At 43.4% G+C, this 9155-nt stretch overlaps 1 long non-coding RNA gene across 1 annotated transcript in view; it reads left to right on the forward strand.

The window, feature by feature from the left end:
* Positions 1-5408, forward strand: part of LOC115289413 — a 30719-nt gene extending 25311 nt beyond the window's left edge. Inside the window, exons 3-4 of the long non-coding RNA XR_003907616.1 lie at positions 3894-4042; positions 5004-5408. This is a non-coding gene — a long non-coding RNA (uncharacterized LOC115289413). The remainder of the gene's footprint in view (positions 1-3893; positions 4043-5003) is intronic.
* The last annotated feature ends 3747 nt before the right edge of the window (positions 5409-9155 follow it).

Consider the following 9155-nt stretch of genomic DNA (forward strand, 5'->3'; position numbering starts at 1 on the left):
GAAAAGGTGCTCAACATCAGGGAAATGCAAATCAGAACCACAATGCAAATAACTCAAGATCATGATGTTTATAATAAGACATACATACCAATTTTACTACTGGTTATTGTGTTTCTATGATTGCAAGCTCAGCTTTTCTCTGTAAAGTGAGGGATTTGACTTGGATAATTTCTGAGGTCCTTTCCAACTTGTAAAAGCTGTTGTATTTGGGGCATGTGTTACCGACATTCCATCTTACTGGTTTCTTGACCTTGCAATTGATGCAGAGTCCCAGATAAGTTTTCACATAAACTTCTGCTAAGCTGCATCTTATGCACCTGCATGACTGTACATTTATGTTCACTACATTCTCTCTTGCTTGTTTCTTTTTGTTACTGAAGCCTATGTAGATGATTTTGAATGTTAATTCCATTATCTGTTGGATTAGTTAGCCCAGCAAGATATGTGTCCTCCATAAATTTTGTTAACATAATTTTCACATTTTCATTTCATTTCCTGATCAAAGCTAGGTAGAAAGAACTAAAACAGCCTGTTCCTACCCCTTTCTCTTCAGTTTGACATTGTTCCATTCATCAATTATCTTAAAAAGACCTGTACTATCAACAACATGCCCATCTAATTGATATTATAATTCAGCATCACTTTTCCTAAATTGTCCAAAAAGATATTTTAATTGAGCTGTCACATATTTTATAAAGATATAATATCCTGTGGTACAGTATTACTACATTGCATGACCTTAGCAAAGCAGCCCAAGCAGGCAAAGGGTCTTGTTAGAGGTGACGTGCTTGAGGTGAGCTCCTATTATTTCCAGAGGTCAGTTCTCTTTCTTGCTAAAAAGTCCATAAACAATCTATTTAATAATCCCTTCTGGAATTTTTTGGAGGAGGAGTGTCTTTATTTTCTGGGGACTATTTTTTGTCTCTCCTTGGAAAGCAGAATAGCATGAGTTGGTCTCTCATTCATGGGTAGAAGAGATCAGTCCTTAACACTTTGTTCATTTACAGCCTGAAGACTGAAGACAGAAAGGTACATAGGTGGGTGTGAAATGTGATTTTTGGGGGACACCAGGTATCGTCAATTTAGTTATGATATGCTTTCTTCCTCTATGATCTTGTCATGCCTCCTTAATAGAGTCATGAATAAATCATATGTAAAAGATTAATTAATAATAGAGAAGATCTTCATTAGTCAGTGAGCATTTAGATACAGTGCAGTGTATGCACACACCTAGGTTACCGAGGTAAATACTGTAAATACAGTAGAGGGCCTCCACACCATGCAGCTGGGAGTGAGACCACCACCTCCTCTATTCACAAACAGCTTGGACCCCCACGAGTCTGTCTGAAGAGAACTTGATCATAAGAACAAGTGACTAAGGGGGGCTAAACTTGTAAATGTAGATGCTCTTACACTAGCATGAATGGGTGAGTGAATATCAGTTCTTTACAGTTTATGAAGCTGTGGCTTCTTGTTGACAGACAGTCATCTTTCCCGCAAAGAAGCTCGGTTTCACCTCTCATAGGACGCTGTTTGGAAATTATGGTGGTTTTTGTGTCAACTTGGCTAGCCTGTGGTGCCCCACTGTTCAGTCACACACTGGTCCAGTTGTTGCTATGAAGGTTATTTTGAAGACGTGATTAACATTTACAACGATTTGGTTTTAGGTAGAGGAAGTCACCTTCCATAATGTGGATGAGTCTCATCCAATCAATGAAAGACCAAAGAAGAAAAAACAGGTTTCCCAGAAAGGAAGGAATTCCATCTCAAGACTGTAACAGAAATCTTGCTTGGGTTTCCAGCTTGCTGGCCCTACAGATTTTAGACTCAAGATGGAGGCTTCAAATCTTTTCTGAATTTCCAGTCAGCTAGCTTGCCCTACCGATTTCAGACTTCCCAGCCGCCACAGTCACATGAGCCAATTCATTAAAATCAATCAATCTTTCTATCGACAGATTGACATTTCGATGTAGATATACATACATACAGATATCCACACTATTGGTTCTTTTCCTTTGGAGAACCCTGACTGACACAGAAGGTAACTTCCCTCCCTGTGATTTCCTATGTGACATATGGAACTCTTGATGGCCCCACTGCTGGCCATTCACTCTGATATTGTGCAGATTCTCATGGGCCATGGACGGACGTATGGAGCCATTGTGACTTCCGGCAGGATCAGGCACATAGCAGGTGCTTCATAAACACTTAAAGGGATGTTGAATGCAATGTAAAGAGGAGATAACCTTCTCATATTGTTGCTATCTCTTCCAGTAATATCTGCTACACTGATGTAAGGCTTTTGTTTCCTTTGCCTACGTGTTCTTCTTCTTGTGGATCCAGTGTAGTTTGGGAGCTCCATGGGCAACATCACAGTTGTCATTTGGGTTGGTGCCCTTGCGGCTCTGCCCTCTTTAGGCTTGTTTCATCATCATTTTCTGACTTAGGCTCCTGGGTTGGGCACAGAGAGGAAGTCACTTTCTTCAGATTTTAAGGACACCTAGAGTTTCTTTAGATTCGCTTTCTGCTCCCTTACCTCTGCCCTCTGCCACCTAGACTTTCCCTCCAAGATGTTGCCAATGGCTGAACTTTTAGTTCTGAGTCATATAAGCTGTTTTACTAATTGTCACTTGAGTGCAAAGTCTAGGATGACAAATAAGCTCTGAAATGGAGACTTCCAAACTGTCTAGATTTTGACTGAATCTTTTAACTAGAGAGCATATTTGTGTTGGGAATTACTGACTTCTGGGAAGAAGAGGGAACAGCAGATGAAATACCATTTACCTTGCCCATTTTAGATACTATGGACATTATTAGAGATGTCATCCAAGAGAAAAGGTAATAAAACTCTCAAAGTAAGCATATCAAGCAGGGAACTACTGGGATGATAGAAGGTCATTAGAGACAGGAATGGGAAGGTGGTAGAAACTTATGTTTATGATGTGCTCATTAGATGGCAGACACCGCAAAATGAAATGCTTTATATCATCTCATTTAATCTCACAAGAGTCTGATGAGGTGGTGTTTTTGCTCCATTTTAAGATAAGGACCTGAAATTCAGAATATTTCAAGTAACTCTGCCTCAAACCTTAGATTTTATTTTATTTTATTAAAAAATTTTTTTAATGTTTTATTTATTTTTGAGAGGGAGAGAGAGAGAGAGAGAGAGAGAGAGAGAGAACCAGCGTGAGTAGGGGAGGGTCAGAGAGAGAGGGAGACACAGAATCTGAAGACAAGGTCCAGGCTCTGAGCTAGCTGTCAGCACAGAGCCCGATGCGGGGCTTGAACTTATGAACCACAAGATCATGACCTGAGCCGAAGCCCGACGCTTAACTGACTGAGCCACTCAGGTGCCCCTCAAACCTTAGATTTTAAATGACAAAGCCAGGAGAAGAATATAGGTTCATCCCAACCTAAAGTGTATGATTTTATCATCTGTACTTTAGGAAAAAAATACTTATTTTCTAAAAGTAAATCATTATTAGGTGATAAAAATTTAAAGGTTAGCAGAATTTGAAGCCATTACCCTACTGTGAAATATCATCATATTTCTGCAGTCACTGGAAAGCAAGTTAGGGAAAGGTCCCTCCCCCTACTTAATTATATCAAACAAATGATCTTACAATTACATAAGAGGCCGCCCATTACAGTCTAGCCAGTGGCTTGGATTCTTGTCCAAACCTCACAGTGAAATATGCAGACTTTCTGGAACCACATATTAAAATCTCTGCGGTTGAATCAGGCTTTTTTTCTGTATAACCTAAACTCAATACTATTCAGCATATTAGAGAGTTGCAGGGATGAGATCCTTAAAACCCAATGTCAAAAGGTGACTAGCTCATAATCATCACCTAAGTTTCACACTCATGAAAACTGTTTTCATTTATTCTCAGACATCCTGGTCTGTTCTGCAGTGAGGTCCCTCATTTCATAGTCTTGTAAAGAGATCGACCCCAAATTTGGCATAAGTATAAAGTAATGCAATGCCGTGCCTGTGGAAGCTGGCTCCGAAGGAAATTCCTAAACAGATATGCCAACAACGGTGAGTGATTCTGACATTTCTCAAATAAGCACACAGTCTCTAAGGTGATTATTTTGAAAGACAACCCTCATGTGGGGCCTTAAATTGAGTAGATTTGACAGGGCTGCTGCAGAGCTGGAAGACCACTGATTGTCGGGACACGGGAGGCCTCTGTTCGCAGCCCCGCACTGCATCCAGTCACCTGACAGGCACTGTTGGCACTGTGCTCTCATCGAAGGGGCAGCGGAGACCACCTGCCCTTTCTGAGCGCCCTTCTGCATTTGTGACACTGTTGAATGACACCTCCCGACACTGTTGTGATAATCAAGTGAAGCCGACCATATGAGAGCCCTCAAAACCGTAAGGCACTAGAATAGAATGTGGTAACTCATTCATAGTTAACCTCGAGGCAAAGTACCACAATCTGAAACCAAGGCAGTGATGTTAATAATTAGCCTTGGTGAGAAATTCCAGAATCACTCGCGTGTGTGAGGTCCAGCTATTTTTGTGCTCAGTTTGATATGTACAGCCACAGGTAGAATACATTTGTTCCATTTCACAAGTCCCAGAAGACCAGTGGATACTGCTTGCATTTGAAAACTAGAGTCTGGATCTCAGCAGTTTCCAGGGACTCACTTTATCCTTGTCTGGAGTTAATGAGATCAGAATAAAACTAAGTAAACCTACTAAGAACCTGGTGCTTTGCAAACCCTTATAGTATTTTAGAAGGCCAGAAATAAAATAATATTTAGCATGTGTAGGACTGGCTTGGGCGAAGAGGAGGATAATAGCAGGTCCATGCTGTCTGTGGGCTCCAATATGTCCTTGGAGATTCCTACTGGAGGCAAGATTGTGCTATCGATAGAAGACAGAAGCAGTAGCCAAGGAGTTAACTCTTCCTAATCCCACTTCTTTGACAGTAGCTACTTTGAGTTTTTGGTCACCAATCCTGTGGCTCACATACCATTTTCTCCCCCAGCAGGGATAAACAGCTGCATGCCGTTGGTCAGGTTACCCAACCTTTCTTGCCTTGGGTCCTCCATCAGTAAAGTGGGAACAATGATAGAACCCGTTTCCTTCATACATCTAAAGAATTTGTAGAAGTGAGAGGCTGGAAAACACAGCATTTCAAAGCATCAATTCTAAAGAGAGATTGCTGGGTTCGAACCCCAGCTCCAGCACTAATTTGCCCATATGCTCTAACAATTGGACGGCAATAGCACTAACCTCATAGATTAAATGTGCTAATGCATGGAAACAGCTAGCAGGTCAGCACATAGCAAGTGCTCTATGGATGCCTGCTATTATATTACTACTTGTTCCCTGGAAAAGTCTCAGACACTGTTTATAAGGATATGGAAATAAAACATAAAAATTTCCAACATTATTAACATTTGTTTCCGTGTTTGGGTCCATCAAGTATAAAAGTCCTATCATCATGGTGTTGGAATTTTCTTCATTTTCTTGGCCCAATGTTTTGGCCATGTCCTTTATTTAGCATTTTCTCTCTCTTTGTAGGATTAGATATTGGGATATATTTTACCAGTTCTTTATTAAGACCATTTTATTCCCTGATTTACTTCAAGTTTGGTATCCAATTCTTTTCTTCCTCTGAAAGTAACAAGCCAATGAATTTTAAAGCCTATGTACAGAAGGGATTCACCGCACTGGCAGGATGATAAATAAGCTAAACATTTGTTTGGGACAGTTTCTGATTCTGTCTCTTCTCCCCTTGCCTCATAGCATTCATTTCAATGTTTTTGCCACTCATTTATTCCTTGAGTATTTACTGCGTAGGCTTCCCAGACACTATGACAGGCGGTGGAAAATCACAATTCTGACACTTGAATGGTGTTTTACAGCTTACAGACCGCTTATGTTAAATTCATAGGTTAAATTCATTCAATCCTCCTAGGCACTCATTTCACTTCACCCAGTCTTCCTCCCCTTTTAACTTTATATTATTCTCTTAAACTTCCTCATTCCTTGCTCAAATCTTTAGTGTGCAGAATATTTACCAAGTGCATGGGGTGGGGTGGGAAGTTGATTAGAAGAGAAGGTGGTAGGTGGGGGAGGAGACATAGATCAGATGAGAATGTAGGTCAGAAGTGTTTCCAGTGCCCTACACTTGAGGACAAAAGGCTAGCGCTGTCTCTTATTTAGAAAAGTACAGAGTCGCTTGCAAAACTAGATTGAGACTAGACACAGGGCTGGCAATTTCCAGACTCCTCCCTTACGTTATGCATATTTAGCATACGGAAGAAGCCAGAGTTATGGCCCTCCCTTTCCCCATAGAATCAGGCCCTAAGTCCCAACACTGAAGTTCCCCAATTACACTTCCTCTTGAATTTTGTGACTACCAGTGAGTAGACAAGAAAGAGAACATACCAAATGGACCAGAAAATTATCTCTTCAGTCTCAGATCCTGTTTCATTCATTGTGATGGCCCTCATGCACAACCTAGACTTCTATAAGGAAATACCAATGGCTTCCTGCGGTGGGCCAGCTTGTGGTGGGTGAACAGGTTGTGACAGCTGGTAGAGAATGGCTCTCTTTCCTGTTATTCAGCTCAAATGTTACCAGCACGGAGAGGCTCTCCCAGTCAGTTTAGGTAAAGTAGTATCCCCATGCTCGGTCCCTCTGTCTCATTTCAGAGTTCTACTTCATGGCATTTATCTCTACCTAAAGCAGACTTACGGATCTGTATATTTATTATCTGTCTTCCTCACAAGCCTACGAGCTCCAAGAATGCAGACATTATTTTCTAACACACTGCCTGGAACATAGTAGCAGGCACTTAATATTTGTGGAATAAGCGACTGAGCAATAGATACTTATGGAACACCTATTACACACCATGACTGTTCTAGGCACTGGGGATGTGGTAATGAATCAAGCAGACAAACTCCAGGAACTCTTGGAGTTTACATTCTAATGCAGGGAAACAGAAAACAAAGCAGAGAAGGGGCAGCAGCTTGCGGGGGGGGGGGTTGTGCTATATTAAATAAAGTGATCAAGGGAAGGTCTTGTTGCAGAGCCCTGAAGAAGGGAGGAAGACAAGGCAGGGGAGCACATTTTAGCAAAGGGGATAGGAGTGCAAAGGTTCTGAGAAAACAGCAGTGGGGGCTGAGAGGGCTCAAGCTGGCAAGCTCCTGGGTAAGTGGCAGCAGAGAGGTGGCGGTGTGCCAGGGGGGCATCTCCAATCCTGTGCAGTCTTGTAGGCCAATGAAAGGAGTTTGGTTTTTACTCTTTTGTGACATGGGAAACCGCTGGGAGGCTTTGAGCAGAGTGGCATGATTTGATTTAGGTTATAATAGGATCCCTGTCTTTGTTGTGGTGATAAAAGATTGTAGGGGGCAAAGGTGGATGCAGTTAGAAGACGGATGCAATAATCCAGTAAGAGATGATGGGTGGCTTGGTCCAGTGTGGGGGCAGGGAGGTGGTGAAGTATATTAATTGTCAGGAGGTATATTGAAGGCAGAACTGAAAGGATTTGCTGGTACCATGAACAAAGTAATATAAAACTGTGTATAGAAAGAAGTTTTGTCAGGTCTTTGACACTGATATACCAAATAGTAGCATCACCACCTAGAAATTCAGCATTGCAAAACTGCGAACTTTTGTATCATTTATTATTTCTCCCAAAGAACAAACCAACAGAGTGGTCAAATATATATAGTACCAAAATCTGTACTTGCAATTAAGTGAGCTGGTTTGGGGCTTGGTCATATCTCAGCACTCTGACATGAAGGAGATCATTGCTCAGCAAACTTAAACATTTCAAAGTAAGAACGACATTTATCCCTGAGGAGACTGTGAAGCTCATTGAGCAGTTACACCTAAGGGTAAACATTATCAAGAACAAAGATCTCTGATGATTTATCCCGATTGAGGGTCTGTTCTTCAGACTGATCCGACAACCGCTCACACTTCGGCCTCTTTGCCTAGTGGGCTACACAGAAAGCACTTTGGATCGTTCTGCACTTTGCATTCTTCAAGATCTGGCCCTGGCAAACAGGGGTGCAAAACAAATATTCATTGGCCTGGTTGTTTCTTTCTCTTTTCACTTTTGAAAGGGCTAGAGAGCATGAGCAGGAGTGGTGCAAGAGGGGGACAGAGGATCCAAAGCGGGCCCTGGCTGAGAGTAGAGAGCCTGATGGGAGGGCTCGAACTCACACACCTGAGATCATGGCCTGAGCCTAAGTTCGATGCTCAACTGACTGGGCCACGCAGGTGCCGCCCCAGGTGGTGATTTCTTAACATTCTTCACCACCCTCTCTTTGTTTTATTTACCCAAGCCGGGATCACATAATCACTCACAAATGTGAAATTTCAGCAAGCACTGGGCTTTGTCAGGTGGGCACGTGGAGGGCTTAATCCGGAGAGCTCTTCGGCCTGGGAAGCCAGGGAAGGCTTGGGGGTGGTAGTGGAGAAGTTTTCTGGGCAGCGTTGTGTCAGATGAACGCAATGTGGCGGTGGAGTTAGAGCACCGCGTGGGATCTAGAAGCACCTTCAAAAGTACCAAGGCCCTGAGACCGGACGGAACCTGGAGAGAGCCGCCTGGGATGACCGAGGTGTGAGGGAGACGCCGGGCCCCTGGACGTTGGGGAGCATAAACACGCAGGGGCTGAAAGGCGATTTTCTGCACGATTCTCCAGACGTTGTGAGGGAGGCGGGACAGTTACTTCCGGCCTCACTGTACGCCCTGCGGCCAGGCCCCGAAGGCCCTACGCCCGGAGGCCGCGTCCCCACGCTCCTGGGAAGGAGCCACCAAGTCACTCGTAGTGCCCAAGTTCTCCGTTGCCACTGCAGCGCATTTCCTCCTACTCTGAGGTCTCTCAACCAATGAGTTTGCCTCTTCACCCAGGAAAGAAACTACCGGTGAGGGTTCTACAGCCGGATACTCAGGTTAGTTTTTTGTTTCTAGGCCTTTTTCGAGGCTACTTGTTAACGTCAACAGTATCTGGCCGCCTCCGGACTGGGGCGGCCCCCTGGGCCCTCTAGGTGTTTTGTGTGTCTTGAGAACTTTCAGCAACACGACGACCGACTGGGGCAGTGCCACAGCTCCAGTGTTTAAAGCGGCCAGTTCTGGAGGCGGCCACGCACTTCTGCCCGGGCTGGGGGGGGGGGGGGG

The sequence above is a fragment of the Suricata suricatta genome, chromosome 4 (assembly GCF_006229205.1).
Source record: "Suricata suricatta isolate VVHF042 chromosome 4, meerkat_22Aug2017_6uvM2_HiC, whole genome shotgun sequence".
Classification (NCBI taxonomy): domain Eukaryota; kingdom Metazoa; phylum Chordata; class Mammalia; order Carnivora; family Herpestidae; genus Suricata; species Suricata suricatta.